The sequence below is a fragment of the Schistocerca americana genome, chromosome 5, assembly GCF_021461395.2.
Source record: "Schistocerca americana isolate TAMUIC-IGC-003095 chromosome 5, iqSchAmer2.1, whole genome shotgun sequence".
Taxonomy (NCBI): Eukaryota; Metazoa; Arthropoda; class Insecta; order Orthoptera; family Acrididae; genus Schistocerca; species Schistocerca americana.
Genome location: NC_060123.1, coordinates 204,749,413 through 204,766,252, shown reverse-complemented (window position 1 = coordinate 204,766,252; position 16,840 = coordinate 204,749,413).

Sequence of the window (16,840 nt, the reverse complement as noted above, 5' to 3'; positions counted from 1 at the left end):
CCATAATGCTCCAAACGTTCTCAACTGGACAGAGATCCGGCGACCTTGCTGGCCAAAGTAGGGTTTGGCAAGCACGGAGACATACAGTGTAAACTCTTGCCGTGTGCGAGCGGCATTACCTGGCTGAAATGTAAGCGCACGATGGCTTGCCATGAAGGGGAAAAACACTGGGCGTAGAATACCGTCGATGTACCGCTGTGCTGTGAAAGTGCCGCGAATGACAACCACAGGGGTCCTGCTGTGAAGTGAAGTGGCACCCCTGACCATCACTCTTGGTTGTCAGGCGACAGTCAGGTTGGTATCCCACCGCAGTCTTGGGCATGTCGAGACACGTCTTCACAGGGGCTCATTTCGAAGCGAAACCCATCACTGAAGATAATTCTACTCCAATCAGTGAGATTTGAGGCCGAAGACATGTCTGGAGACGCCCGAAACTACAGTGGGATACCTGACTGACTGTCTCCGTCCACGTGGCCCGACAACCAGCAGCGATAACCAGGGATGCCATTTCATTTCATAGCAGGACGCCTTTGATTTTCATTCGCGGCACTCTAACATCACAGCGGTACGTCGACGATATTCTACACCCCACTTCGTTACACTTCATGACAAACTATCCTGGGCTTAATTTCAGCAAGGTAACGCCCGCCCGCACACAGCAAGAGATTATACTGTTTGTCTTCGTGCTTGCCAAACCCAATCATAGTAAGCGAAGTCGCTGGCTCTCTCCCCAATTGAGAACTTAAGTAGCATTATAGGCAGAGCCCTCCAACCATCTCGGGATTTTTACGATTAAACGCCCCAGTTGGACAGAATTTTTGGACAGTATCACTCAGGACGACAGCCAGCAACTCTGTCAATCAATGCCAAGCCGAATAACTGCTTGCATAACGGCAGAGGTGGACCGACGGCTTATTGACTTGCTCAGTTTGTGAAACTCTCTCTCTGGAATAAATCATAAATAATCCAATTTTTTTTTTAATTTCGATCATTTGTTTGTCTGTACATGTACATTACATCTAACAATCTCCGTCCCATACGTACAATTCCTTCGTGGTGCGTCGTTTTTTTAATATATTTTTTATGTCACCTGCGCTGTGCTTGAGGTTTTCGCATGTCATGGTACAGAGTAGACGGGCGACAATAAGAATGGAATTTCCAAGGGCGGCAAGAGCGTATAAGTTGCACAGTCATTGCAAGAAATATAATTTTGAATACTCACTAATAATGAAATGGCACAATAAAAAGTTAAATCTGTGTCTTCAAGACTAGTAAAATAAAATTTGCTATCTGGAAAAACCCGAAACGTACCACCCAATTTTGAGATCTACTCTCGTTGTAGTCATTCATTGCTCGCATATAGCGACCTGTTTCGTGTAGTTCCTATGCATTATAAAGCTATTACAAACGACGGGAACGTTTTCTTCAGTGTAAGATCCCAATGTTTACTGTTGTTGATGTATAACGTTCTCACTGGTATGCTGCCGACTTCTTGTCTCTTCTTTTAACGGCGAAGAGAAGGTTTAATCGGCAGGTATAAAAGAAAGAACGGGCCCTCTGACGCTTAACAGTGTTATGGATCACCAGATAATGCCAACAAGCTACGTTATTGAAACATTGCGTTTTCGTATCAACATGTTTGAAAGCATTATTAACAAGACCACAGTTCGCTTAGGATTGCTTGTAAGAAGATGACCCAGACACTGTATTTCTACATAGCCTTACAAGAAAGCATAACGATATATCAGTTGAGCACGTGGGCGGTATCTCCACCGCGTTCGATCCCGCGATTCACCACGAGCATCAACAAGGCAATAGCGTGCAGCAGCATCTTGTGTAGGTCTAGTTACGAACGGACCAAGTTAGCAGCATATCCAGATTCACGTGTCCTGTATTTGTCTGTTCCGTGATGAAGAACAGACATAATCTTTGAACTGAGGAATCGTACCGACAGCATTAGGGAGTAACGGGCGTAATACGACACTACAGGGATTTTCTGTGTCCAAGAATGAAACATTGTGTCTGTTCACCGTAGTCAGAAACATTTGCTTCCTCACTAAAGGCACTCTCCTCCATATCCTGTTGCATTCGTACAGCAAATTCAAAGCGATTCACTTTGTCGTCGACTGTCTGATCGTCTAGAAGTTGCAGTTGGTGCGACTTCTGCTGCAACCGTTTGTATAAGATCTTGCAAATGGGCGCTTGTGAAAATTTTCTTCTCTGAGTACTGTTTTCTTACATGTCTGCGGGCGACATGGAAAGCTGTTTGTCAACTGTGCATACAGGGTGATTGAACTAAGCTATTCACTTCAAATATTTGCTCAGTTGTTTAGGATATTGTAATTCTGTTCTCACTCTCATGATTTCTGAGGTAGCCCTCATTAACAACGTACAGTTTCTTTGCCTAGCAATTACAGAAATATCGAGATCAACTTTGCGTTTTCAATAACAATTCCTCCTACTAGTGTCGCAGTTCTAAAACAGACAAATTCAATGGCTTTTCACGTTTCAAAATCGCGTTGATAATTTTTTGAGTAATTACAAAATTTAAAACTTACGATTTATCGGTTTCGAACATGAAACCTATTGCTGTCGTACAAGGAGTGTTACGTCAAGCTGATGGCCATTCGGCCCGCATCTCGTGGTCGTGCGGTAGCGTTCTCGCTTCCCACGCCCGGGTTCCCGGGTTCGATTCCCGGCGGGGTCAGGGATTTTCTCTGCCTCGTGATGGCTGGGTGGTGTGTGATGTCCTTAGGTTAGTTAGGTTTAAGTAGTTCTAAGTTCTAGGGGACTGATGATCATAGAAGTTAAGTCCCATAGTGCTCAGAGCCATTTTTTGATGACCATTCCAGCTTTAGGTAGCTAAGGGAGTCTGCTTATGAATGCGGAACAGTGGAGAAAAATTTGAGTATAAACTGATTCCAATCACACTTGGTTACATGTGGCTGAACTGACTCACCAACTGGAAGGCAAACGACGCGGCATCTACGGATGATTCAACAGTTAACTACGATTACAGTTCTCCTCTTGTTTCTGCCAAAGCGTTGAAGGAAAGTGCGTTTCAAAAATTGAATGAGTTTGTAAAACATGGAGCCGAGGTCAATATAAACACAAAATTACATCAGCAACAGCAACAAAAAGGAAATCATATAATTATGTGATCACATATATCTCCTCAAAATTCTATATACGAGCATGTCATCAAATATTAGAAATGCCCACCATCTACTGCAGTACACGTTTTACTGGCTGGGGCAAGGACTTCTGGAAAGCCTGAGACGATTACTTCGTTACCATTGCGTACACTGCAACGTAACGATATTTTAATTTCTGTTGTATCGTTGGAGCTTGTGCCCAGACATCATCTTGGAATTTATCCCAGGAGAGAAAGGGTAGTGGCATCAAGTCAGGCAAACGTGGAAGCCAAATGGTAACGCTTTCGCGTCCTATCCAGCGACAAGAAGAGCTGAGTGAGCGCGGTCCTACCCACAGGCGAACAGTGAGGCGGGCACCCATTGTACCGGAGCCGCATACATCTACGTATTTCAAATAGTACTTTATCTATGGCGACCGGTAATACTTCGGTAAGAAATTGTGCATATTATTTACCCGTTAAGGCTTCATCAAAGAATGAAAGACCAACCACGCATTCTCCAATAAACTCGCACCAAGCGTTCACACTCCACTGTCTCTGTTGTCCAATATGCCTCAGCCAGTGCATTCTCAATTGGCCAAATAAATATTTCTTACATTGAGCTTTTCATTGTTTGTGAAGGCGGCTTCATCGATTAAGATAATTCTTTGGAGAAAGAACCTATTGTCATGAAAACACATCAGAACCGATCAGAGCGACTAAATTTCATGCCTCTTCTCCAGTCTCGGTGGTTAATCCACTGGTGATATGATTTACGATACAGGTGAAAGCTGTCTGCGCGTAAAATATGAACAAAGCTGAGCTGACTTATTCCAGAGGCACTTGCAGTTCCTGTGCAACAAATGTATGGATTGCGAGCAACAGCTGGCAGAACATCTATTTCATTTGCTCCGCTCCTTGCAAGTTTGCTCCCTGTCCTTTCCGTAGTATTCCAGTAACAATTTTTTGCACATTCACTGAAATTTAATTCTCGCTGAACATCGCACGTCGAGATACCTTTGTGCGCACAGCTCAACAGTTCTCCTCGCGTTCCTTTTGCATTCCCCGGAAAGAAGAGTAGATCTGGTTTCTCTTGGTTTGTGAAAGACATTTATTTTGTCAAACTAACCAGCACTGAACACCTGTGAACAACACGGGCAGAATGAAAGCTTCATTTCCTTTGTGCCCCTGTCACAGCGTTATTACAATGGTGCAACAACTTGCTTCATCCTTTTCAGACGTCTCGTATTTCCGCACTGAATTTGGTTATGAAATCGCGAACTTCCGCGTGACACAGCAAACTCATGTCTAATACAATTCTAGGTATTGTGATAACCAAGTACTTACTAATCGGATTTAAAGAGTGAAACGCCTGTTTTAGAACTGCGACTAGCGGTAAACGTTCTATAGTTCCATTTGAAAAAGCGGAGTTGGTACCGTTATCTCTGTAAGTAATATAGCTGTCGAAAGAGACTATACGGCCGGCCGCTGTGGCTGAGCGGTTCTAGGTGCTTCATTCCGTAACTGCGCTGCTACTACGGTCGCAGGTTCGAATCCTGCCTCGGGCATTGATGTATGTGATGTTCTTAGGTTAGTTAGGTTTAAGTAGTTCTAAGTCTAGGGGACTGAAGACCTCAGATGTTAAGTCCCATAGTGCTTAGAGCCATTTGAACCATTTTTGAGACTATACGTCGTTCAATGAGAATTGCCTCAGAATTCATCTGCACATAAACAGAATTACGATGTCTTAAACGATGCATTAAATATCTGAGGTGAACGGCTTAGCTGAATCACCCTGTGCTATCGCCCGGAGTTGTCATTTGGTGCATCTTTGTAGTGACAAACCCCAGTAAGGCGTTACACTGTTCTAACAGTCTTGTGCCAATGGAATCCAAGCACAACGAAGCTTGTTCAGCTACTGTCACCAGTTGTGGAACCTTTTAAATCTTGCATTCTGCTGGAAGAAAAGCTGTAATGGATGTATTAAAACAGACTATCCTTACACAATATTACTAGAGTGCCAAAAACACAGCTGTGGTACAATGATGAAATCACTTAAATCATTTTAGTAATGATGTACCTAATTATGAAAAGAGTGCAGGTGTTTGTGATTCAGTACTGATTTTTCGGATTGTGTTTACTGAAGAGTAACTATGTACTGCTCACTCCGAGTTTAGACAGCTGTAATATTGATTGAAATGGTTTCTTGTCAAACCTTTTGGAAAGTATTTGTATTAAAACATTTAATCCAAACGAATGAAAGCAAAAAAAGGCTTTTAAAGAATTGTATAGTTTGTATGGCATATGACATCTTCCAAATTAGGGCAACTATTCAGTTATTTTATGTCGATAGTGATCTTAAGATTACAGAACTTATTCTTCAGAAAGTGATGTATTTGTAATAGGTTTATCAGTTGAAATGGCAAGAATAATGTGTCATATCTCTATAAGAACCGAATGCTGTTGACATGAGTCATTAGCTGCATGTTTTCTAGATTTAGGTTATTATGACAGGTCACATTTTACTTTAGAGTCTGAAAAATTCGAACGGAACAGCCCACTTGGTTATCTCTGTGTAGTCTTATATGGTGGAGCAAGTGTTAAGCATGAGGGATGACGTTTATGTCATGATAAACAGCTATATTACAAATAAAATACTGATGCTTTAAAAAACCTCAGATTGTCCGACTGGAGCCTGTGCTGGGATTGCCACCACTATTCGGTCAAGCCCCGTGAAGATTCTCAGGTGTTAGAGGAAAGACTGAGGCTAGGTATCAGTTGACCTGCTGTTTTCACCGCATCCGGCAGCGCAACGGATTCGTCCAGGTCTAAATCGTGTTGCGCGAAAATCCTCTTGGAGTTGTACGCCTTCCGTAGGCGGAAGTGCAAGGCAGCGCCGTGCGGCGGGCAGCCGCACCACCAGGTAACACAGTTCGGTTTGTTTACTCATCTGTTACAGAAGGTGATGCTGTAACTAGATGCGCTCGGGTGACCGTCTTAACACTGCTGAATACATGAAGGAAAACATTACCACTTCATAGCAAGGCTTTGATGATGATGATTATGATGATGATAATAATTTATAATAATAATAATACATTATAATAAAAATTTATTATTATTATTAGTAGTAGTAGTAGTAGTATTTTCCTTTTATTTTGCCCTACTAGAGACCAACTGACAATTTCAATTCCTTCTCATTTCTCTTTTCTTTCCCTCCAGTAGTCTTCTATCTTCTCACCATTTCTCCTTTTTCTTCCTTCAGATGATTTTACACCTATTCTGTTACTCTTGTACACGAAATACGTTAACACTACGTGATATATGAGTTGCTAATGATACAAATGCAAGAAAAGCTTATGAACGGATTGTGCATAAGTCTCTGCAGACTTTTCTGCACTGGTACAGGGAAAATTGGTTCCTAGTCACACTGTACGGCATTTGTAAGGGTCTTCCGAGAAGGGCGATTTCCTCCATCATGAGCGTTGCTCACTTTCCATTTACTGGCGGAGTGTATCTCCCAAGTGTAGTTATTTTCAGTTTATTGAGTACTTGTTTGCAGTTTTTAAGTGCATTTTTATTTTTATTTATTTATTATTATTATTTTTTTAAGTACGTTCCTGTAAACAGTGGCTGTGAAGAACGTACTTTGTAAGCGTGATATCGTCAGCGACCTATGTGATGGTGGTGGGAAAGGAATTTGATTGGCAAATATGGCATCTTGCCGCTGACTGTAATTGAAAACATACTGTAAAGCTGTTTAACCATGTTGTAGTCACTTGGTGGTGAATTAATGAATGGCCAGAAGGTCGAATACATACTGACAGCACGGTAAACTTGGGACAGTCTCTTTAGTGTGAGATCCAGATAACATCTCCAGCTGTTACGCTTTTTCACGTAACAGCTCATTTAACAACTGCAATTAAATACGCACGTAATAAACTGAAAATAACTCCACTATAGAACCAAGAGCTCAGTGAACTTATTTTGGCTCCTCACATGAGAGAAGAGGACAGAAAATTATGGGGGAAATATAGTACTTCGGTAAACTAAGGAGGAGCAGAATTCGTGGTGGGTGAAATTCCCTTTCCCGGAAGAACGCTGCAGATTCTGCACAGGATGACTATGTATCAATTTCCCTCTTGCATTGTAGAACTGTGAGCAGAGATTTACATAGATTCTGTCCATATGCATTTGTTGGTATTATTAATAATTAGTATCTGTACTCCATGTAGTGTTAACGCACTGTGTGGAAAATAAACACTCCCGTGCCTGTCTGCACTCTGCATCGCCAAACATTCATGATGCGAACTTCGAAATGGTCGGTATAACATTGTGAAACACCCTGTACTTTCTTTTTGTGACATAGTGCAGTAGAGAGAGTGGGAACCCACCTCCTCACTCTTATGTTTGCAGACCTATGAAGGAGGGAAGTGCATGACCACAATGCGGCGACCTATTTCCCTCACGCTTCTTACGTCCACTTCTGGCTTTCCACTTCGTTTTACGCTCAGAACACAGTTTATCCCTTAATATGATTCTATTGCACTTGGATTAACCCACGTTATTTGACAATATACATCAATTTTATACCATTAAATCACTATTTTTAAAATCTGCCATATTTTTATCCCCAGCAATGCAGAAACTATTACTCCTAGATATAAACTGAATACTATCTTTTTTGCATGAAATTTAATGTAGTTTAAATTTACACTGGGACACAGTATCGCTAGAAGCCTCGGTTATCGAAATAGTATCATAAGAAAAACGACCTTTAACCATTCTCCCTCCTCCCCCCTCCACCCCCCCTCCAGCGCGCAAAGCTCACATGCCACCGGTCAGGCTTTTTAGTATGTTACTCATGATCCTCACCCCCCCCCCCCTTCTCCCTCTACTAGTGTTAAAAAATTTGAGACTACACAATTTTTTTGCGCAAATGTTCCTTCGTTGACTGGCTAAGGGAAGGAGCGCCAACTTAATGGACAATGAGAACGCGTTCTTAGCAAAGAAAATGTGCTGAAGTTATTCAGCAAACTCGGATGAGGAAGGTGGCGAGTGGTAGTCATTGGCAGATTATTAAAAAATAGTAATTACCCAAAACTAATCGACAACCATGCTTCATTATTCAGAGTTATATTTTAACACTATCTGTAACAGGTGAATGGTGAACCACGTATCGCACTTCATCCGGCATTGTGTAGTATCATGGTTACAGGAAATACGACGTCTCATATTGCGGGGGACTAGTATCGACATATGCCTCTCTTCAGCGTCATATGCATCACATAAGACAAAATAGCTTTACAGTATGTTTATTATTTTGCTTTCCTTATATAGCGTATTTCAAAAATACTTTTACAATCTTTGAGGACAGGTGCCTTATGCAAATAAAAAGACGTCTGGTAAACAGGGCTCCAAAATGCATAATGCATACGTCAAGAGCTGTGTGTAATAGAACAGATGAACGAGTGCTTATATCTGCTAAGGCATGAATTTTGGAGCCCATATTTACCAAACATTGCTTTCTTGTTTTGGCGTAATGCGTTTGCCCAACGTTTGTGTTTTCCCTTGACACACTTTCCAGAGTTTCACCTCTACCGGCCTGTAATACAAGTTTAATGTATTTTGACATAAAAGTATTCACTTTGTGTGTGCTACAGTTTTTTTCCGAAATTACAAAAATTGCTCCAGAGAAGTAAGCATTTTCCAAATCGTAAAAACTGCTCAAATTTACAATATGCTCATATACCTAGGAACAAATATTGTGTTAAGTTTTAAAACCTGTAGCAATCGAGAAAATATTGTCAGTACTGTGTAGTGTATTTAATAGTCTGTGTGTTCCTTTATTACTCTACTACACACTAGTAACAATCAGTAAGAGAAATCGATTATTATCAAAAATCAGTTAAAAGACAAAAACATTTTTAAACAAAAGCTTTGGCAACTAACATATTTCCATTTTCGACACAAGCGAAGTTGTTAAGACAGTAAAGAAATTCAATCCGTTTCCAAATATCGAGTGTCTCATGGTAGAAAAGACCGTCCGTTTCAAGGTACAAGGTAGTGCATATGTCTTAAGCGTACACATGTTATGTAACTAGTTTTGAAAAATCCAAAATTTTACTGACCGAAAACCTCTGTAACTGAAGAATTAACAATGTCCGCCAAATAGCGTTTATATGTTATACAGCACTTAAATATGTAGAACTCATATTTACAAACACTGCGCAAAACACAACTTCAGTGTCTCACAATACCAAAAACTGTAGAAAATGGTGGAAACTGCTCTGGCAGTCCTTAGTGCTCATTGCTTCATATGATGCTAAAATCAGTCAGTAGATAAACATCGACCAAGCAACATCATGTGTAGCTGGGTACATCATCGTCCATGTAAAACACTCACCTCTGTTGTTCCTTATAACACCCCAAAGGTACTTCTTGATAACATCCGTATAATTATCCCATCATATGACTATGGTAATAAGCGTATAAATTTTAATGTCCTTCTATTGGCAAGGATGATGTTTAGATCATCAATGAGTTTTGTTGATACTATTGACTACCTACTTTCATTTCTAACTTGATTTATGTCGGTGAAGTAGTATATAAAAGAAAAGAATGTAAGTTATCAATTAAATTTACGCGAATATTCGTGAAAGATTCAATGCAATAGATGTGAGAAAATATACATTGGGCAGATAAGAAAATATGCTAAAGACTAGATTCAGAGAACATTTGAACTTACTGCCACGGACCTGTCTTCATCTAGTTCACACCTAAAAGAACAAAAACACCTAGGCAATGGCGTTTACATTGACAGTCAATCCTACCGCTGAAAAGAGCAGTCTGTTTAATATTTTAGTCTGCCAGCTGATACGGGCATTGCAAGACTCATAATGAAAGAAGTCGACTGCGATCATAAGATCCAGTTGCTGCTGCAGGAGGAGACATACGAAAAATTGTCCCTGGACCCAATATCCAGTACAATGAGAAAAATGTCAAATCTTCGAAGGCCATCATCACTGGAAAAAAGTGTCATTAAGAATAGACTAGATACGTTTTATAGCATGCCAACAGTTCATAAAAAGGTAAGACCTCTACGGCCCAACATTAGCAACAATGGATTGCCGATTTACAGTCTCACGAAACACATGGCCAACCTTCTTACTCCACATAAACGAGATAAAAAAATAAAATTTAAGTTGCAAAGGAAATGCGCCATTTACAACAACAGAAAACGTAATGCACACACAAGCGTCTGCCGAAAGCAAAATGTGTCAAAGGCTTTAGGATGAAGACAATGCAATACTTCGTAATAAATATTTGCACCTTGGAGAAGGAGATATGATGATTAGATTTGATAATCTCATTATTTACGCGTGTTCCTGTCAAAGACTAATCTCCCAGTTCTTTGACGATAGCGTTGTGGATTTGTTTAAGCGCACTGCGCCGCCATGATACTTTCTGTTCATTGGCGAATGGACGTTTTTCGTAATGTTAAATACGATCTAGGTCTCCGAAAGCCTGGTATGTTTCGCATACCATGCGAATATGGCATGTTGTACGTGGGGCAGACTATCAGAACAGCCGAGAAGAGATGCAAGGCACGTCAGGGACACACACTCGACTGAAACAACAGAGCAAATCAGCTGTCGCCGAGCACTGCCTCGAATATACTCATGACATGAAATACGACGAGACCAGTATCGCGGTGCAGATACTAAGTTCCTGGGAAAGCATAATTAAGGAGTCTATCGATATAAAGCCGTCAGAAGACCTTAAAAAAAAAAGGGACGGAGATTTCCATTTAAACAAGGCCTCGGGTCCGGCACTAAATGTTTTAAAATCTCGTCGGCCATAACATCCAACAGAGTTGGATTTCAAGAAGGGCCGTAGGACATATGCACACAATTACAGACCTGTACTGTTGACGTCAATCTGTCGTTGCATTATCGGGATGTGTACGCCCCGGGACAACGGGGAAATCCGAGAAAAAACTTGGAAATTTTTTCATCCGGAAGAAAACCGGGAAAAACGCACAAATTTTTTGGGATTCTGGGAATTTTTCATTGTTTTAGTTTTCAGTTAAATTTTTGTAATTTTGACGGGTAAGAAATGAAACTAACAAAGAATTTTGCTGTCTCTCGCAAGTGCAGAATAATACTGCAGCAATAAAACATAAACGAGATAAAAAAAATAAAATTTAAGTTGCAAAGGAAATGCCCCATTTACAACAACAGAAAACGTAATGCACACACAAGCGTCTGCCGAAAGCAAAATGTGTCAAAGGCTTTAGGATGAAGACAATGCAATACTTCGTAATAAACTGCTTCCGATGAGCGTGCAGTCACTACTGCTTACATTGGGCTTGTTTGGGCGGTTGCCAGGGCGTCAGTTGAGTCGCGTATGTTCCTACGAAGTGAATTAAATTACATTCACATAATTACGGATGGCTGGAATACGTTATTGGTTTCACTTTTTCTGGTTTCCACGTTTCCGGCAATCAAGCATTAATCGCCTTGCAGAAGAATGAAGTTACTTGTATTTTTTTATTTCTTTTTGTCAGTTTGCTAAAAAAATTTTCTTTTATTAATCTTTTCCGCAGAGGCAGTCAATTTATTTGAAACTAAGTGTTTCATTCCACACTTCTTGCTACTTTCAACTGTTCGCAGGATTTCAGGTGCACGTTTTCGTCTTCTTGTATGGCATTTTGCCATAATAAAGAACCGAACATAATATAATACATTATTGGTACACCAAGAAACTTTGCATCCCGAAAACCACACTGAAAAGCTTAATATCAAGTTGGGGCCTACGTCGTTGTGAATCTGGACATATGAATGTGCACTTCAAGTCGAATTATGCATTTCGGTATCGTTTACGAAATTCCGATGCTCTTGGAGAATCCCCTGATGTCCTGTTTCTTTTATGGCGTAATGTAAGACCAATTAATGCTGTATACGTACGAAAGTATAGGCTTGCTATGTCATCGTAACTGCGCACGTGCAGAAAGCCAATTTTCTGGCTCTCTGGCAACTGCTGTAACAAACCTGTTTCTAACAGAGCGCGGGAAAATACTGAGAATGGTGGTTCGAAGAGCGTTAATTTCTAAGTAAATGTTCTTTTACGCAAGGTGATGGTACGTCTGAGATGGGCGATGAATTTCCTAAATCACAGAGCGTTTGACTCTAATTTAAAACTTAGGACTTTGAGGACCAGCCACTTCAGAAGATTTTCGTGCCCAGAATACCGGACATTTATTTAATTTTTTAAAATTTTGCTGGCTTTTGTGTGATGTATCTTAAAGTGTAACACACCCAAAACAAGATCAATATTATATGTGAAAGCTTAGCTGTTCATCTTGCTACACCAAGTATATTAATTTGAACGTTAGATATTTCCATTTGTGTGTGCGGGCTATTAACAGTGGTGTTACTATGGTTGACTACATCTCATGTCCTATGCTCTGAATATCTGCTGTCATCGGCTTTCAAGGTCACGTAAAGTTGACTATCAATGGCTCCAAAAAGTACATCACAATGTCCAATTCAATGCTTCGGAAAGTAACGTGCTTGTTTGGTGGAATTCGAATTTATACTTTCGTAATACGAAAATTTGCAGCATTACATGTTGCTGCACATTAAAGATCTTTCCAAAACTCTTTTTTTTTGGGGGGGGGGGGGTCGTTTTCTAAACTGCCGGGAAGAATTGACAAGTTTCACAGTTCCGGGGGAAAGTATACTGTCACTTAACACGGAGAAAGTGTATGTTCACCCGGGGAAAAGTGTATTTTTAACCAGTAAATCCGTGAAAAATCCGGGAATTTTTTTTCCTTGTCCACGTATACACCCTGATTATGGAATATGTGTTACGCTCAAGAATTATGACTTTTTTGCAAAACGAAAATCTCTTCTATAAAAATTAACACGGAATCCGCAAACAGAGATCTTCCGAAACTCAGTGGGCTCTCTCACTACTTGAGATGCATAGCGTTGCAAGCAAGAGCGCTCAGGTTGATACCACGTTCCTTGACTTCAGGAATATATTTGACACCGTCTCGCGCTGCCGTGTGGTGAGAAAAGATTTGAGTTTACGGAATATCGGATCACATTTGTGACAATATAAAAGACTTCACAACGGATAGAACTCAACGTGTCGCTCTTGTTGTTGTGGTCTTCAGTCCTGAGACTGGTTTGATGCAGCTCTCCATGCTACCCTATCCTGTGCAAGTTTCTTCATCTCCCAGTACCTACTGCAACCTACATCCTTCTGAATCTGCTTAGTGTATTCATCTCTTGGTCTCCCTCTACGATTTTTACACTCCACGCTGCCCTCCAATGCTAAATTTGTGATCCCTTGATGCCTCAGAACATGTCCTACCAACCGGTCTCTTCTTCTCGTCAAGTTGTGCCACAGACTCCTCTTCTCCCCAATTCTATTCAATACCTCCTCATTAGTTATGTGATCTACCCATCTAATCTTCAGCATTCTTCTGTAGCACCACATTTCGAAAGCTTCTATTCTCTTCCTGTCTAAACTATTTATCGTCCATGTTTCACTTCCATACATGGCTACACTCCACACAAATACTTTCAGAAACGACTTCCTGACACTTAAATTTATACTCGATGTTAACAAATTTCTCTTCTTCAGAAACGCTTTCCTTGCCATTGCCAGTCTACATTTTATATCTTCTCTACTTCGACCATGATCAGTTATTTTGCTCCCCAAATAGCAAAACTCCTTTACTACTTTAAGTGTCTCATTTCCTAATCTAATACCCTCAGCATCACCTGACTTAATTCGACTACATTCCATTATCCTCGTTTTGCTTTTGTTTATGTTCATCTTATATCCTCCTTTCAAGACACTGTCCATTCCGTTCAACTGCTCTTCCAAGTCCTTTGCTGTCTCTGACAGTATTACAATGTCATCGGCGAACCTCAAAGTTTTTATTTCTTCTCCATGGATTTTAATACCTACTCCGAATTTTCTTTTGTTTCCTTTACTGCTTGCTCAAAACACAGATTGAATAACATTGGGGAGAGGCTACAACCCTGTTTCACTCCCTTCCCAACCACTGCTTCCCTTTCGTGCCCCTCGACTCTTATAACTGCCATCTGGTTTCTGTACAAATTGTAAATTAACGGAACAAAATCGACAGATGTAAAGGTAATTTCCGTAGTACCCCAAAGAAGTGTGATAGGATGGCTACTGCTTGCAATGTATGTAAACGATCTTCTACAAAGCTTTAGATGCGCATTAAAACTATTCACAGATGATGCGGTTGTTCATAAGAAAGTAGCAACGTCCAAAGGCGGTATCGATTTTCAGAACGACCAGAGGATTGATGGATGATGGATACTCTGGCAGTTGACCCTGAACGTAAATAAATGCACTATATTGAGCACATATAGAAAAAGAAATCCTCCACCGAACAACTACGCTACTTACGAGAAACTCCAGGAAACAGAGGAGTGCCTCATGCGTCTAGCTCCAACTACCATTCCGCATTCAGCGTCTGTTAGTTCCCGTCGTGCGACCATATTCACATTGGAAACATTTTCACGTGAATCACATGAGTACAAATGACTCCCCTGCCAATGCACTGCCTTTTTGTACCTAGTGTACGCGATACTACAGCCATCAGTATGCGTGCACATCGCTATCCCGTTTGTTAACTCAGTGTAGTATTAGTATGTAAACGGTGAAACTAAGTGATGTAACGTAGTATTGAAATAAGATTGTAGCAGGGTTATGTTACTTGGAATAGTAGAGTAGCCGGCCGGAGTGGCCGTGCGGTTCTAGGCGCTACAGTCTGGAGCCGAGCGACCGCTACGGTCGCAGGTTCGAATCCTGCCTCGGGCATGGATGTGTGTGATGTCCTTAGGTTAGTTAGGTTTAATTAGTTCTAAGTTCTAGGCGACTGCTTACCTCAGAAGTTAAGTCGCATAGTGCTCAGAGCCATTTGGACCATTTTTAGTAGAGTAACGCCCATTCCTTCCAAGTTGAACTGTTGAATTTTTCTTTAGCGTTTCAGCATTTCCGGCATCGGTAGTGCCACGGAGGAAGTAGCAGCCCGCCATAGAACTATAGGTAGATGACTACTATAGGTAGTTTTGCATTCCCGTCGCCTGCCTGTGCGGTGCAGAGTGAGGACATTATTAATCTTGCATTGATAACACCGTTTATACTGGTGCGGATTGCTTACAACAGTACTGGGGTTATCTCTCAGATTTTCTCGGTGCGATTGATCGATAGTGTGTTTCCGAGCATTCCTCAGAGCTGTTACTTCCAGTTTATCCACAATATTTCGGTGACCGTCCCAGCCATCTTCTTCAGGTGCTGCGAGTTCTGCTCTTATGTGTACTCGCTGCCTGCACCCACACTTTGAACCACCTATTGTTTCTCTCTCACCGCTGTTTGTGCCGGAGTTCGACAAACGGGGTCCACTTTTCTTTTGTAGTACTCGCATTGATATTCCGTGAATTGCAGATTCTCTCAGCGTTTTGCTGCCCAGGAGGTAGTGATAGTTAGGGAGATATTAATCGCCTATCACAAATTACATATACAGGAAGATCCGTAGACTCCTGCGGAAATATGGCATACAGTGTATTTAGCTCCCTTAAACATACAGGTATTTGGGGAAAAAAAAATCAGCTGTGGCCCAGCAGCTTATTGAATGAACCAAGGTTCTTGTTGAACAAGTGGGAATAGTTACTCAAGCATAAATCTTTTGGGACTCTGTGATAAGGGAAGCAGTGACAATAAAATTATGTGAAAACAGCTTCACCAGACACACCTGTTATGCACTTGGCAATGTATGGAAGCTTGCACTTGATGAAGAGAGTGCCCAGAGGACGACTTCTCGCATTTTACCGCCTGGCGCGCGAGGGATGGCACTGCAAGTGACGCTAGATAGAGCGCGCAAACAAAATCTAGCCGGCCGAAGTGGCCGAGCGGTTCTAGACGCTTCAGTCTGGAACCGCGCGACCGCTACGGTTGCAGGTTGGAATCCTGCCTCGGGCATGGATGCGTGTTAAGTCCTTAGGTTAGTTCTAAGTTCTAGGGGACTGATGACATCAGATGTTAAGTCTCATAGTGCTCAGAGCCAAACAAAATCTATGATCGTAGACGGCGCCATCTCAGTAGACGCCGTTACCGTGATGTCATCGTGACGTAATACGGCCAAGCAGATGCTGCCCTCTGGGTATAAAAGAGGGAACCTCAAGACGGACTTAGCCCCAGACGACGATGATGGAAGCAATCACAGAAACCTTAGTACACTCCTGGAAATTGAAATAAGAACACCGTGAATTCATTGTCCCAGGAAGGGGAAACTTTATTGACACATTCCTGGGGTCAGATACATCACATCATCCCACTGACAGAACCACAGGCACATAGACACAGGCAACGGAGCATGCACAATGTCGGCACTAGTACAGTGTATATCCACCTTTCGCAGCAATGCAGGCTGCTATTCTCCCATGGAGACGATCGTAGAGATGCTGGATGTAGTCCTGTGGAACGGCTTGCCATGCCATTTCCACCTGGCGTCTCATTTGGACCAGCGTTCGTGCTGGACGTGCAGACCGCGTGAGACGACGCTTCATCCAGTCCTGAACATGCTCAATGGGGGACAGATCCGGAGATCTTGCTGGCCAGGGTAGTTGACTTACACCTTCTAGAGCACGTTGGGTG